The sequence below is a fragment of the Amia ocellicauda genome, unplaced genomic scaffold (genome assembly GCF_036373705.1).
Source record: "Amia ocellicauda isolate fAmiCal2 unplaced genomic scaffold, fAmiCal2.hap1 HAP1_SCAFFOLD_125, whole genome shotgun sequence".
NCBI lineage: Eukaryota > Metazoa > Chordata > Actinopteri > Amiiformes > Amiidae > Amia > Amia ocellicauda.
This window is the reverse complement of record NW_027102690.1, coordinates 41,645-57,817: the sequence shown is the minus strand read 5'-3', so window position 1 is coordinate 57,817 and position 16,173 is coordinate 41,645. Positions and strand designations below refer to the sequence as shown.

General features: G+C 44.7%; 3 non-coding genes across 3 annotated transcripts; 1 reads left to right on the top strand and 2 right to left on the bottom strand.

Moving 5' to 3' along the window:
• Nucleotides 1-10,232: 10,232 nt before the first annotated feature.
• On the bottom strand, nt 10,233-10,304 carry trnaq-cug (transfer RNA glutamine (anticodon CUG)). The gene has a single exon. It is a non-coding gene; the product is annotated as a tRNA-Gln (tRNA).
• A 135-nt stretch (nt 10,305-10,439) lies between these two features.
• Nucleotides 10,440-10,511, top strand: trnae-cuc (transfer RNA glutamic acid (anticodon CUC)). The gene has a single exon. It is a non-coding gene; the product is annotated as a tRNA-Glu (tRNA).
• A 3,242-nt stretch (nt 10,512-13,753) lies between these two features.
• On the bottom strand, nt 13,754-13,825 carry trnaq-cug (transfer RNA glutamine (anticodon CUG)). Its single transcript has one exon. It is a non-coding gene; the product is annotated as a tRNA-Gln (tRNA).
• Between the last annotated feature and the right edge of the window lie 2,348 nt (nt 13,826-16,173).

Below are 16,173 nucleotides of genomic sequence, written 5' to 3'. Positions count from 1 at the left end.
TCCCTTTCAGATGGGTCATAATGTACTCAGCAAAAAGAGTATCAGATTTTTCAGAAAAATGCCAAACCTCATACACCTTACCGACTCTGTAACCTTTCTCCACCGCCTTGTCAAGCTCAATGCTACACCAGACACCCGTCAGCGCTCTCTCGTCATCACTGTGCAGACAAGAGGTATTTTGATTTTCAGTTTCCACACACGTTCTACACAGAGGGAACATCAATTTTCCCGAACACCTGTAAGGCAACACGGGTAGGAACAGCTCACGAGGAGGGTACATGGTGACTTTGATCAAACCAAAGTACTGTCCGATTTCGAGAAAGTCACGATAAACAATGGTTGGATGCCCCACCGGGTACATTTTGGTCTTGTTGACATAAGGGTACAGACTGGTGAAATCATAGTAATCTACTCTCTCACCCTCCTTTACCTCATAATGTAAACAGAGGGCGTTGGTACGACCCCCAAATAACGCATCCCTGGGCTCTAGACGTTCAGGAAAGTCCAAGGTTTCCATAAACCGTTGTACCCCCACATCCTGTTGCTTCAGGGTCGTCCACGCGTGTTCCCAAATCACCAGTACATTCAAACCATAGGTGTTTTTTAAAGTTTCAATTCGTTCCTGGAAATCATAGTACATATCACCGCAGAGTTTTTGTGTTACGGGGTTAAAGGTGTTTGGGTCGAAGCACTGAGGACAGCCATGGTAAATACAACCAGCAAACTCATAAGCGGTACGCCGCCCGGACACGTCGCTAAAACCGTCTAAGTAGTAAGGACCCATTTTGACTTCCTCTTGATTTAAAGCATGTCTGATGAAGATGTTATCCCGGGCACTCAGATATTCCAGCCACTGTATGGAGACAGTCGAAAAGTTCTTTTGTCTAGCACGATAGTTGTCAGAAGTGGTGTCCGCTATAGTGTTTTTCTGCAAGAAATTGGATCGATACATTTTCATGCAGAGAGACGCTATGGTCACACTTTGCAAAGGGTCGAGACCCGACGTGTTGATAACCTCGGTGCGGAAACGCAAACAGGCTTCTTTAAGGATCACCACATCATTTTTACAATAAGCGGCCATCTCTTCTCGGAAATCAAAAACACTCCTCCCTCTCATGAGACATCATAGTATCAACCCCATAATAAGAGGCGGGCGGGTAGGACCCTCGATAATTTTGAGTGTCCTTAGTATTAAAAAAATGGCAGAACCAACCTTTCTTCTGAGCCTCAAAACCCAGAGCTTTAGGCAAAGCGCTCAATTTCATGGGGAGGAAATTTAACGAGTCTATGTAACGTTGGTTGAAAGCCTCGTCGGTGAAACACATGATCTTGCTACCCTGAGCTATTATTTTTGGGGTCACCCCATTTTCCACCAGATACTTCATCAATATGTAAGAATCATAACCCTTAGCATTGTGGGCAATAAATGTGTAATTGAGGTATTTTGGACCGCGATACCGCGTAAAGAAATCCCTGACACAACTCTCACCGCTAGCTGACCACTCACAATCCAACATGTCAATACAGTGTATATAATTAGCAACATGGACCCCGTTTTCTTGCCGGCATTCAAAATCAAAAAGGACATACCGGTTGTGCGGCGGCTCCTTTTTAACCGGCTGAATAAAGCACTGGTGTTCAGACCCCGGGGTTAAATCCGCATTACAGATCCTACATCTCGGTTCCAGACATTTGTGTGGTTTAACCTCATGAAAACGGTACTGGAGGCAACACTGCGGGCAATATTTAGTTTGATCACAATAACTCAGTTTTTTAACCCCCTCAGCAGCGGCCCTCTGCACCTTATGTTCGGAAAAACAGAATGCGGAGAGACAAATCCTTAAGCAATCTTTACATCGGATGGTAGGGGCCAAACCCTTACGACATTGCGGATTGAAACAGACGTTACAGTAACCGTCACAGCGGTGCTTAAGCTTATCATTGAAGGCCTTATAACACCAATGACAAACATACGAACAACCCAAAAAAGCCGTCAAACTCTTTATTCCAAAGTAATGACTATCACTTAGGAAGAGAAACAGTGTCTGTGTATGGGTTTCAGGATGTGTCTGAAATTTCACAAATACTTCCTTTACCTCACAACGGTACCACACAACAATTTTTAAAGACAACAACTCCTCAAACATGGCAATGTCTGAAAAGGCAACCATCTGTTGAGAGTTTAAGCCGGCCCTCTGATGAAGCATTAAAGCCTCTTGCATAGCTTGGGGTTCAGGCATGTCGGGGGTGAGTAGTTTTATTAAACTGTAAGCAAAACAGAGCTTATTGTCCCCATTGGAACTCACCACTAATTGCCTGAGCTTGTTCCTAATTATGTCGTTCTTCAAGCATTTCGACAGTCTTCTAAGCGCCCTACCCTCAGGGTTAGGAACCACATTCATTACCAGAGACAGACTTTCATCAGCTAAGATGGATGCGTTACTTTGCAATAACGCTTCGATTTTAGCCAGAAATTCATCAACATCTAAATTATCTCCACTCAGCATTACAGATAGGTTGCTAAACAAATCATCCCCTCTGAGTTCTAACTGTACAACATCTCGAGGTCTGACCCTTTCAGCAACCTGTTCAAGCATGTTTTGCAAGGCCTCGTGTATGTTGACAAATATTTCTGCATAATTGTCACAATTTAAAAGTTCTGCAAAATTAAAACGCTGAATCATTTCAAAATTGTTATAGGCCGGTCTATCTATAATCACGGGATCACTGGTACTTTTGGACACATCATCATTTTGAACAAAGCCTTCAACCCCTACATTCTCACAGAGCATGTCATCCACAGCCTTATCAGTCTCAGAACCCTCCACATTCCGAACACCCCCACCGCTGACATCTACAAAACCCCCTTTTTGAGGAGGCTCATTTAAAGCCTGTAAAAGTCCTTCAAAGATATCCACCCGGTTAATGTCAAGACCCTCCTCTATAGTGACGGCTGCTTCTGCCGCCGTACTGTGTTCTAATTGTCTCAAATCATTTATAATAGGGGCAGAATTTGGTCGGGGTAGCGTCTCCAAAGCCTCCACCATTTCAAACAAATCGGGGTGAACTAGGGGTTGAACCTCTATAAGCGCTACCGTTGGGAGGTGGTTATTTAGATCATTGACCATCTGTAACAGGTCGGGGTTCACGGTAAGTCTGGTAATTCACATTCTATCGGTGGTGATTGGGGGTTATTTAAATCATTTATCATTTGTAATAGTTCCTGGTTCATTGGGACATCAGAGGAGTTCACAACAGGGCCGAGGGTGTTCTCTCGGGAAGGTCTTTTTGGGGCCCTAACTTGTTCATAATCCTTTAGTTTGTGAGTTCTTTTACCAAGTCCGGACATTTTTTTTATTTTTTATTTTTCCAACAACCCACAATAGTAAGGCGTTTTGTATCTATTAAAACATTAAATACGGTACAATTCGTTAGTAAGGGTATTAATAAGGGTGTTTTGGCTCTCTATCACAAGGTTTTGCCCCACTAACACAAGTCTTTGATTTAGTAACAAGGTATGTAGCAACTCATGCCGACCTTCAGGAAGTAGCTCCGGGGGATGGTGTCCTGGCTCAGCTGCAAAGGATGGTCGCTCCGGTAAATCTCGGTCGAAGGAGGCAGGGAGCGAGCGTATACTCACGGACGGAGACCAAGAAGGCCTTTGCGGTGACACCCTGGCCAATCGCGGTGTACTGTTCAGCGTTTCTGTAGCCAAGAAACGGGGCTGGGGGGACGATGTTGAAACCAGTCCGTCGTTGGGTGGTGTGTCAACCCTGACTGACAGCGACCCCTGAGGTTGTTGGTTGCCTGTATTTGTTCCGCCCGACAATGCGGCGGGCTGAATCTGGATTGTTGAATTACCCCCAGAAGGCTGTGGCCTGAGTAGATGTTGGGGGGTCTCCAAGACCACCGTGGGGGATCCTCTCGGTGATCTCTCCGGGGAAGATGTTTGATCCCACTTAGACGGGGTAATTGTCCTCAATAGCTCATCCACAGAATGACTATCCCAAGAGTCTTGGGAAGAATAAAAATATACATTACATTTACATCTTTAAACGGCGACAGAAATCAAACTTAAAACAACATGCCCAGGACCTTCAAAACCTTTAGCTTTTTTAGACCTTTGAAAATAGGCTTAGACATTCACTACAACGCCTTATTATTTACAGACAATATATTTATTAGGACTTGATAATAAATGTAAAACAGAGAAGCCTCTGTAAATAAACTGTTTCTTAAATGTAATATTGTTAATAAAACACTTTTTATACACACACACACCACATTTCATTTTTAAACGAACCTTCCAAGTGTAAACGCTTCCTGATCCCGGGACTTCCTGTTTCACAAACGTTTTCACGATCTGTTTAAATATTAAATACAATGAACACCTTCAAGCCTTTTCCTACAGCCACTTTAAAACAGAAGTATAATTGCGGGAGATAAGCCAAACAACTTACTAAAACCTTTCGGACAGCTTTACTTCCTAACCAGACGGTCGGGCAATCGGTCATTTCTAAACACATGCCCCAGAAACAAGCCTAGACCTGTCCGGACTTCTAAAGATCTTTCCCAGAACCCCCAAGACCTACAGGAAATGGGCACCCCTCGCTTAAATATTAGCCCTCAACGGGCAAACAAAACCCTTTTAAAAACATTAAAGTTTGAAAGATCTTACTTACCTCCAAAGAATAATCGTTTCTTATGTTTTTCAGCTGGTTTAGCTTTTTGCACTTCTGTGAAGGTAAGAGACATGTTTAACCTTTAACCACCCCGCTTTATAAAAAGCTTTAACCTCTTACAAGCGGCAGATATATACTCACCGCTATCAGATACAGGGGCTGACGGCCTTTCAGATTCTTGAAAGGTTACGGTTCTCGAAGGTAAAACTAAACAAGCCCTCGATGTGGAAGGCCTTTCGTTGTCTCGAACCACGTTTCTTAATACTGTTAGAAAGGATATTTTTTAAAATTAACAAAACGGGCCTCAAACATTTTACAGAAACGTTATACAAACAAACAGGGGTTTAGTTCTTACCCGGTCGGCAGACAGCCTGTCTAGGGACAACCACTTCTCTTGGTTGATCCTCGGAGACATTAATCACAGGCCTTTCGATAGTTTCTGTGTAATTAAAGAGACCGCCATTAATATATATTAAAACGTTTTCATAACTCTAATGAGCCGCTTCAAAACACAACCACACACCCATACATAAGAACCCTTGAGCGCAAACACAAAAATCTTACCGTCGTTGTTCCAGATGATCTCCTCAGCGTTGGGAATTAACTCCTGTTGACTGGCTGAAAAATAATTTTACAGAACTTAAAACAGATGTTATAACCTTATTTACAATACATGCCCACAACCCGCTCTGAGTCAATGAAAATAATCTGAAGACTTACCTAAAAACTCGTTTAAATCGAAGTCGTTGATGTTGTTTCCGGACATTGTTGATCTTTAGGCTTAAATCGAAAGGTCAGTATGAGTCTGTCGAGCTGAAGACCAGACCTTCATACTTATACTGATGGCCGGATGCCGGATCTGCTTGTAAGGCATTGTTCTGGGCTGGCCTTTGTGCCGTCCTGTTACCAATTAACATATCAAAACCAACCAATAAAATGACCCTGCATCAATTTCAAATAGAAACCAGATGGCGACGATCTCTCTCCTCTCTACTCTAAACTTTTATTAGAACCTTTTGGTCTCTCAAAAAAACATTTTTAAGCATCAAGACCTATAGTCAATAAACACTAAGAATATTTCAGGCCTTTATACGCGCTAAAAAACAACCTGAGCCAAGAAAATAACTATAAAGATCTAAAATAAGTAGCGCTTTTACAGTGATTTTTTTTTTTTTTTAATAGCGATGCTTTCTTTGGTATTAAACAAGTCACAAACTACTCAGAACAGCGTTTATCCCCACAAAAGAGATATTTGGGTTTATTTTACAAAGCTTATAAATTATATAGTTTAAAAGTATTCTGAATGTTTTGAGACCACACGCCATGCCTACGTTTGTCTGAGCCCACCCCCGTCCCCCGTGGTGTGAGTGATTTAGCCTTGAGTGTTGTGATCTATTTAGCATTGAGTGATCAGTTGTTTTTATTTTTTAAATGATTCCTTATCATCAGGGATTGAGCCTGCTAAAATACCTTAAAAACATATCCTTATCTTAAGTCTAACTCTTATGAGCTTTAAGACCCTAGAATGTATTTAAGTAAAACGAATGAACACATTATGTGTGAGATAAAATATAACCACAGCTTTTTTTTTTTTTTTTTTTTTTTTACAAAAACAATTAACCTATACCGACAAACACCCACACACACACACACCCTCTTTTTTTAAATTTTATTTTTAATTAAATTTGAGGGGAGAGACAGAGCCATATACATTGGGGTTAACATAAGTACCCTATGCAAAACAGGAATTGTTAGGACCTGTGACCATTACAGACAACAGAACTTGTTGATCTTATAAAATGATTGGGCGAGAGAGACAGAGAGAGAGAGACAGACAGAGACAGACAGAGACAGAGCCAGTGTGAATATGATAAACGCACTATTCAAAATGGCATTGTTAAGACCTGGGACCATTACAGACAACAGAACTTGTTGATCTTATAAAATGCTTGGGCGAGAGAGACAGAGAGAGAGAGACAGACAGAGACAGAGACAGAGACAGTGTGAATATGATAAACGCACTATTCAAAATGGCATTGTTAAGACCTGGGCCCCTTACATGTATATTTAAAAAAGACCCCCAACCACTACAGGAAGAGCCGACCCATTCACACTCTACAGTTGACCAACAAGAACAACAAGAACAACCGGTTATGGGTGGCCTTGTTGTTCAGGGTTTTAGGGGTGTACACTTTCTGACGGATATGACGTAGGAATAATTAAGGAAATAACTCTAAAATCACGCCCCCCAATTATGACGTAGGAATATTAATAAGCTTAGGGCATACGTCATAACAAAATAGGCCGCGCCCAAAAAACCCTACTATCTACTCCTGTGTGGTGCATTTTCTCTCTCTCTATCTGTGATTAAATCCTTACTTATATACATATGTCCATGAACGTTTCTGGAGCTCATGTACATCACATCACACGACGGGCCGTGTTCTTTTCGGTCACTTTGAAAGTTTTGCTCATGACAATCCTTTTCTATTGCGGCACGATGGCTGCCACCGAGGAAGGAAAGTCGTCCGCAGTTGGCTGCAAGCTTGCCTGAAGCGCAGGAAAGGACTTACTCGCGACGTGCCACTTAAAGACTGAAGAAGTGGGGGTCGGCCTCACCGAGAGCCCTGAGGATTAGCTCACGTGGTAGAGCGCTCGCTTAGCATTGTAGCGTTATGTTGGGTGTATTTGGATAAGAGCATTTGGGCTCTGAGCTGAAGCACTGATCTAAAGAAAACCTCTCCCCCCCAAAGTTATCAGATTCCCTTAGCTCATCAGCTTGGAACTGGTTTGCATCAAAGTGACAGTTTTGGGGAGGATGGCACCAAGAAGAGGCCAAATAGTTTGGAATTCTGCTATGAGATGTCTGGAGAAAGGGGCCTGTAGGTGATAAAAACTCTTTGAAGTGGACGAGAGCCGAAATCCCGACATAGAGCTACGAACCCAGGCCAACCGTCATTTCCAAAAGATGGCATGGATTGACATCAGTCATAAATCAAGCCCCCCTCCAATAGGACACTGGGGGCTGAAACCGAAATCCAATCTCAAAAACTCAAGAACCAATCACCTCTTGATCTGACAGACTATAAGGAACAGCGGACAGTCTTTCTCGCTCTCTCTCACCTGAACCAGTAACTCGCTGCCACAGCTCAACCTGTAGCTCTGTTACCAGAACCGGAACCAGAAACCAACTAAGTCTTTGCCGGCAACAGAAGAGTTAAACTGGGAGAAGGAGATTGAGCCGTACGAAGAATTCTTTTAAAGGACTTTATTAAATAAAGAACTTTACAGACTGCGCTGCCCACCTGTGCCCACCTGATCAGTGGAGTTTTACAGCTGGACAATTGACTAAGTCGACTGTATACGAAAGTGTCAGTCATTTAAATAGCTATTTGAGTCTTAAGAAACTTGACCCTTGGAACAAACACGGCCCTGCTTTCCTCAAAGACTTTGTCTTCAAATAAGTACGGTGAGAGACCCTGCTTGCCAAGAAGATTTTGTGCACAACCTTGGAGCCTTCAAACCAGTGGAAAATCTGTTTGGAAACGACTCTACTTTCGCGAAACCCCAACTTCCAGGTGTATCGACTGAGTGGAAGTTCTTGGACAAAACCGAACCGGACTGCCTTTGTTCCAAACCACACGGACCTCGTGCCGTGTGCTGTTATCTGAGCCCGAAGCCAGAGAGGCCTCTCTGCGACGAAGTTCAGATAAGTTTAACAGTTTGGAGTTCATGATTCATGACATTTGAGAAATCAATTAGAAATGTTAATCTGTTATTCATAACTCTAGAATGTGTAATATCATTTAGTTTTCTTAAATATAAATGTGTGTTGCATTAAACTGTTTTGTTGATAATTTTAGAAATAAAATCTGTCAATGCCGAGAAATATCTTCTCATTCCTGTTTAACTGTTTAGTATGAAATTGACACAAGTTAATAGACATTAGATTATTGGTGGCTCTGCCTATCCTTAATCATTGAATAATAATCAGTTAAGGGAAATTGTGGTAACAAGTAATGATAGGATCTTTCTCGGCACCTAAACGTGAATGAGACTGATATATATGTAACGAGAAGTTACCTGACATAAATACTAACCTGCGTAGTTATTTAATGTCTGACTAATAATACTAACGAGAGACTCACCTTCGTCTTACTAACCGGTATTGTAGTCAATGTGTTTATAACCTTTTTTGCTTAACGATTTGTGTTATCATATGTGATCCCATGGTCTTTGATTTGGTCACGGAAGTGATTTGTCTTCGATTTGTTGATCTAGAGTTGAATTGTAATTAGTTTTTCCCTTTTGTATAATTAGTGTAGTGCTACATTTAGTCTTTGTTTTGAATACATTTGACAATTTATATCTTTGGAATTGGTGTCTGCGTCCAATTATTACAGAAATTGAGTTCTACAAGATTCCAGGATTCGTGATAAGGTGATACTCTAAATTCACTTCTTTAATTGAAATGTATAAGTGTACCTTACGCTACAGCATGCGAGAGGCAGCGGGATCGATGCCCGCATTCTCCAAGGCCTCAGGCGCTCGTGCCCCGGTTTCGGGGGAGAGTCGCTCACTTTTCTTGCCGCAGACACAGGCGCAAGGCATTGCCTGTTTGCCGTAAGGTTATCAGACACAACGCGCCGGCGACGGCTGCAGCATTAGCACGCCGGCTGGCCCTTCCGAAGTTCCCCAAAAACGACCGAGATGCCGCTTCGACGTCGTAACCCCAGGAACGACCGCAAAGGCACTCCAACCCTCAATCTTCCGATCCGAAGTCAGACCGAAGAGACTGTATGATGTTTTAGATTAAAGATAGTATGCAGACCGAGCAAGTTAGATTTATCGAGCTAGCAAACAGCCATTGAGGCACCTGTTCGGGACGTACCCTGTAGAAATTCCTGTCAACGATAAAAGGATCAAACGGTGGAGACAAAGCCCGCAGGATGATTGTCAAAACTCTGTTTGTGGACTGAATGGCTTTCCCAGATTGGCAGGGACTGTTTTTGGTATTGACTGAGGGACAGTTGTAAAAGACAACCTCTCACCGGACCTCTGGCATACACCAAAGAAAGCCACCTCACCTCTCCCCCGGATCTCACAAAACACAATCCCCCCCCGCCCCGAGGGAAGACAGACCGCAATCGGACTCGGGCTTGCACCTTTTGATTGGATGAACGGCCGCAAACATTCTATGTCATTTTCTTTTAAAGCTTCACTCGTGCTTGTAAAAAACCGAGGTCTCACTGAAAGAATGCCCTGACGTGGTTGCTTCCAAGCTAGCTGGTTTACAAAGTTCCTTTTCGCTTTAACGATGATTTCCAAGAAGGGAAATAATCTATCTGTAATCTGTCAACACAGGCACCTTCTTCTCCGTTAAGCCACGCGGTCACCACCAGGAAGATGAACGCACCAGGCCGACCGGGAGTGTTCGCCAATTCGTCTCCAAGCCTCCCAAGAGGGAACATAAACAGGCCTTATTCGCAGACACAGGCCCTCACGCAGGGAGACCACCGCTTCACCGCCACTGCCCCTGCCAAGGGCCCCAGGTCCCACCGAGACTTGAACTCGGATCGCTGGATTCAGAGTCCAGAGTGCTAACCATTACACCATGGAACCAAGCCCGCTGCCCACCTCTTGCCCGTGACGAAGGTTTCTGCTCTACGCACACGTCTCGCTCTGTCGCACGGCCAAGTCCAGAGTGAGCCAAGTTGCGCCCAGAGTGCTGCGTGTGGCGGGTCACTTCCGGAGCCGTCCCTGGTGGTCTAGTGGTCAGGATTCGGCGCTCTCACCGCCGCGGCCCGGGCTCGATTCCCGGTCAGGGAAAGTGGATCTGTTGCTCTTCCCCTAGGACCTGTGTGGTGCATTTTCTCTCTCTCTATCTGTGATTAAATCCTTACTTATATACATATGTCCATGAACGTTTCTGGTGCTCATGTAAATCACATCACACGACGGGCCGTGATCTTTTCGGTCACTTTGAAAGTTTTGCTCATGACAATCCTTTTCTATTGCGGCACGATGGCTGCCACCGAGGAAGGAAAGTCGTCCGCAGTTGGCTGCAAGCTTGCCTGAAGCGCAGGAAAGGACTTACTCGCGACGTGCCACTTAATGACTGAAGAAGTGGGGGTCGGCCTCACCGAGAGCCCTGAGGATTAGCTCACGTGGTAGAGCGCTCGCTAAGCATTGTAGCGTTATGTTGGGTGTATTTGGATAAGAGCATTTGGGCTCTGAGCTGAAGCACTGATCTAAAGAAAACCTCTCCCCCCCAAAGTTATCAGATTCCCTTAGCTCATCAGCTTGGAACTGGTTTGCATCAAAGTGACAGTTTTGGGGAGGATGGCACCAAGAAGAGGCCAAATAGTTTGGAATTCTGCTATGAGATGTCTGGAGAAAGGGGCCTGTAGGTGATAAAAACTCTTTGAAGTGGACGAGAGCCGAAATCCCGACATAGAGCTACGAACCCAGGCCAACCGGCATTTCCAAAAGATGGCATGGATTGACATCAGTCATAAATCAAGCCCCCCTCCAATAGGACACTGGGGGCTGAAACCGAAATCCAATCTCAAAAACTCAAGAACCAATCACCTCTTGATCTGACAGACTATAAGGAACAGCGGACAGTCTTTCTCGCTCTCTCTCACCTGAACCAGTAACTCGCTGCCACAGCTCAACCTGTAGCTCTGTTGCCAGAACCGGAACCAGAAACCAACTAAGTCTTTGCCGGCAACAGAAGAGTTAAACTGGGAGAAGGAGATTGAGCCGTACGAAGAATTCTTTTAAAGGACTTTATTAAATAAAGAACTTTACAGACTGCGCTGCCCGCCTGTGCCCACCTGATCAGTGGAGTTTTACAGCTGGACAATTGACTAAGTCGACTGTATACGAAAGTGTCAGTCATTTAAATAGCTATTTGAGTCTTAAGAAACTTGACCCTTGGAACAAACACGGCCCTGCTTTCCTCAAAGACTTTGTCTTCAAATAAGTACGGTGAGAGACCCTGCTTGCCAAGAAGATTTTGTGCACAACCTTGGAGCCTTCAAACCAGTGGAAAATCTGTTTGGAAACGACTCTACTTTCGCGAAACCCCAACTTCCAGGTGTATCGACTGAGTGGAAGTTCTTGGACAAAGCCGAACCGGACTGCCTTTGTTCCAAACCACACGGACCTCGTGCCGTGTGCTGTTATCTGAGCCCGAAGCCAGAGAGGCCTCTCTGCGACGAAGTTCAGATAAGTTTAACAGTTTGGAGTTCATGATTCATGACATTTGAGAAATCAATTAGAAATGTTAATCTGTGATTCATAACTCTAGAATGTGTAATATCATTTAGTTTTCTTAAATATAAATGTGTGTTGCATTAAACTGTTTTGTTGATCATTTTAGAAATAAAATCTGTCAACGCCGAGAAATATCTTCTCATTCCTGTTTAACTGTTTAGTCTGAAATTGACACAAGTTAATAGACATTAGATTATTGGTGGCCCTGCCTATCCTTAATCATTGAATAATAATCAGTTAAGGGAAATTGTGGTAACAAGTAATGATAGGATCTTTCTCGGCACCTAAACGTGAATGAGACTGATATATATGTAACGAGAAGTTACCTGACATAAATACTAACCTGCGTAGTTATTTAATGTCTGACTAATAATACTAACGAGAGACTCACCTTCGTCTTACTAACCGGTATTGTAGTCAATGTGTTTATAACCTTTTTTGTTTAACGATTTGTGTTATCATATGTGAACCCATGCTCTTTGATTTGGTCACGGAAGTGATTTGTCTTCGATTTGTTGATCTAGAGTTGAATTGTAATTAGTTTTTCCCTTTTGTATAATTAGTGTAGTGCTACATTTAGTCTTTGTTTTGAATACATTTGACAATTTATATCTTTGGAATTGGTGTCTGCGTCCAATTATTACAGAAATTGAGTTCTACAAGATTCCAGGATTCGTGATAAGGTGATACTCTAAATTCACTTCTTTAATTGAAATGTATAAGTGTACCTTACGCTACAGCATGCGAGAGGCAGCGGGATCGATGCCCGCATTCTCCAAGGCCTCAGGCGCTCGTGCCCCGGTTTCGGGGGAGAGTCGCTCACTTTTCTTGCCGCAGACACAGGCGCAAGGCATTGCCTGTTTGCCGTAAGGTTATCAGACACAACGCGCCGGCGACGGCTGCAGCATTAGCACGCCGGCTGGCCCTTCTGAAGTTCCCCAAAAACGACCGAGATGCCGCTTCGACGTCGTAACCCCAGGAACGACCGCAAAGACACTCCAACCCTCAATCTTCCGATCCGAAGTCAGACCGAAGAGACTGTATGATGTTTTAGATTAAAGATAGTATGCAGACCGAGCAAGTTAGATTTATCGAGCTAGCAAACAGCCATTGAGGCACCTGTTCGGGACGTACCCTGTAGAAATTCCTGTCAACGATAAAAGGATCAAACGGTGGAGAAAAAGCCCGCAGGATGTTTGTCAAAACTCTGTTTGTGGACTGAATGGCTTTCCCAGATTGGCAGGGACTGTTTTTGGTATTGACTGAGGGACAGTTGTAAAAGACAACCTCTCACCGGACCTCTGGCATACACCAAAGAAAGCCACCTCACCTCTCCCCCGAATCTCACAAAACACAATCCCCCCCGCCCCCAGGGAAGACAGACCGCAATCGGACTCGGGCTTGCAACTTTTGATTGGATGAACGGCCGCAAACATTCTGTAATTTTCTTTTAAAGCTTCACTCGTGCTTGTAAAAAACCGAGGTCTCACTGAAAGAATGCCCTGACGTGGTTGCTTCCAAGCTAGCTGGTTTACAAAGTTCCTTTTCGCTTTAACGATGATTTCCAAGAAGGGAAATAATCTATCTGTAATCTGTCAACACAGGCACCTTCTTCTCCGTTAAGCCACGCGGTCACCACCAGGAAGATGAACGCACCAGGCCGACCCAGAGTTTTCGCCAATTCGTCTCCAAGCCTCCCAAGAGGGAACATAAACAGGCCTTATTCGCAGACACAGGCCCTCACGCAGGGAGACCACCGGGTCACCGCTGCTGCCCCTGCCAAGGGCCCCAGGTCCCACCGAGACTTGAACTCGGATCGCTGGATTCAGAGTCCAGAGTGCTAACCATTACACCTTGGAACCAAGCCCGCTGCCCACCTCTTGCCCGTGACGAAGGTTTCTGCTCTACGCACACGTCTCGCTCTGTCGCACGGCCAAGTCCAGAGTGAGCCAAGTTGCGCCCAGTAGTGGTCAGGATTTGGCGCTCTCACCGCCGCGGCCCGGGTTCGATTCCCGGTCAGGGAAGGTGGATCTGTTGCTCTTCCCCTAGGACCTGTGAGTAGATAGTAGGGTTTTTTGGGCGCGGCCTATTTTGTTATGACGTATGCCCTAAGCTTATTAATATTCCTACGTCATAATTGGGGGGCGTGATTTTAGAGTTATTTCCTTAATTATTCCTACGTCATATCCGTCAGAAAGTGTACACCCCTAAAACCCTGAACAACAAGGCCACCCATAAAGACCCCCCCCCCCGAAGGCAACGCCCCGAAACTCTCCTCTCTATTTAAGACCCCGCGCTGCTTTTAGGCAATACCTCTTTAATTCTCAGCATCTGAAACATCCCGCTTCTTCAACATGTCCAGCGACATCAACATGAAACCCCGCAAGAAACAATCCCGGGCAAGGGTTCCTGTACTCACCAATTTGAAGATTGAACGCTCCTGGGTGTTGTTCTGGGGGGGTCGACGGGGTTACCGCTTTAAAAGGGATCCCAGCTATGTTGGAGTGGAGCTTTTTGCTTTGGGAGAGAAGGAGGGTACGTTGGAACCTTTTGAGACGGTGATTGAATACTCTTTTGAGGACTGGTTGAAGGTGATGGCATGGAGAGACCTGGGGCTTGTGGATAAGACTCTAGAAGGCTTGCAAGAGGGTCCAAGAGAAGGCGAAACGGAGTCTCCTACTCAGAGTTTTGAAAGGTGTGAATGGGAAAGCTTGCAGAACTACGGTACAGTGGTGAAGAGTCTATCTCTAACTACTGATCGTAAGGTTTTGTTTAGCAGTACCCTGATTACAAACCCTATTGAAGGGGTTGTGGAGGATCCAGAAAAACATGTTACTGAAATTATGTTTGACGCCGTGGACTGGCCGTTCTTGAAAGAGGTCATAAACTGTATAAATGATGGTTTTGACATCTTGACCAAATGTTCACAACTGGATTCTGTTAGAAGGAGAATATGCTGGATTATGGATTATATATCCCCCTTGAATGACGACGACGATGATAAAACAGACGACCTGTGGGGGGTTGGAGGGGGGTCTGACGGCTCAGGGTCTACTCTCTTCTAAGAGGGCGGTGTGTCGTGACGTAGTGAAGAGATAGGATAAAAGGCGCAACAATTCATTCATGGTTTAAAATTAAAGAGAATGTCTTACCCGAAAGCTGCGGACGTCGACAGGCTCTACAGGCCTCTTCAAACCCGGGATCACCCCTGGTTCTATTCCCCAGATTTTGTATACACTCCGGAACCCTCTGACTGCGGTTACCCTCCAAGACCTCAGACCCCGGTCCCTCAGGACGAAACAACATGCGGAGCGATGGATGTCCAAATGAGTCTCGGGGATCCCCAGCCTCTGGAGCTCATGGAGGGCCTCGATTTTGCCGAACTGTCTACCGTCTGTGCGTCTCAGGAGGGGGTCAGTCCAATGGATGTAGAAACACCCCACAAACCACCAGGCGACCCAATGAGCATCGGACGGTCTCGGGGGCGTGATGAAGACGCAGGATTTATGCCCGGGGTAGGTGTCCAAGTAAGCAGAGTGGTTAAAAGCACCCTGGTGTATATTCTGAGTGCTCTCATCGACCGAGCTCTGAAAGAAGTCTGTCGGGGGTGTGAAGTGAATCACCCCAGTCAGTTGAGACACAGTTGTTTGTTTGAACCAGACCGTTACTATTTCCTGTTCTATTTCAACGTGTTTTACAGAAGACTGAACAAACCGTGGCTGAAACCGGCACTAATCAAGGCTCTGTCTTACTCCCACATACATGTCACTGCTGGACAAGTCCAGAAAATCATAGATGAGATTTTGCTGGAGCTGAAAAAGGAGCCGTTTATAATAGAGAAACTTGGGCAGCTGCTCAATGACCTGGATGAGCCAAGTAGAAAAACCGCTGGCAAGCTAAAAGCTTATTTCTTCCGTAAAGAAGTTAAAGCTGGGGGCAGCGACGAAGAATTCGACATCTACGCCACTGATTCAGACTCTGACCTGAACTAAGGGACTTTGAACATGGGGAATGTTCTGGACTGCTGCTGCAACTGGTTCTGTCATCAACACTCTGCAGCTAACCTGAGAGCGCTATTACACCATGTGCTTGACAGAAAAGTAGCCAACGCGAGCCTTTTCTCTACAGATTTAACCATCGATGAGGATCAACTTTCAAACCTGGAAAAGTTAATGGTTGCTGTAACAAAGACCGGGGGGTACGAACACTG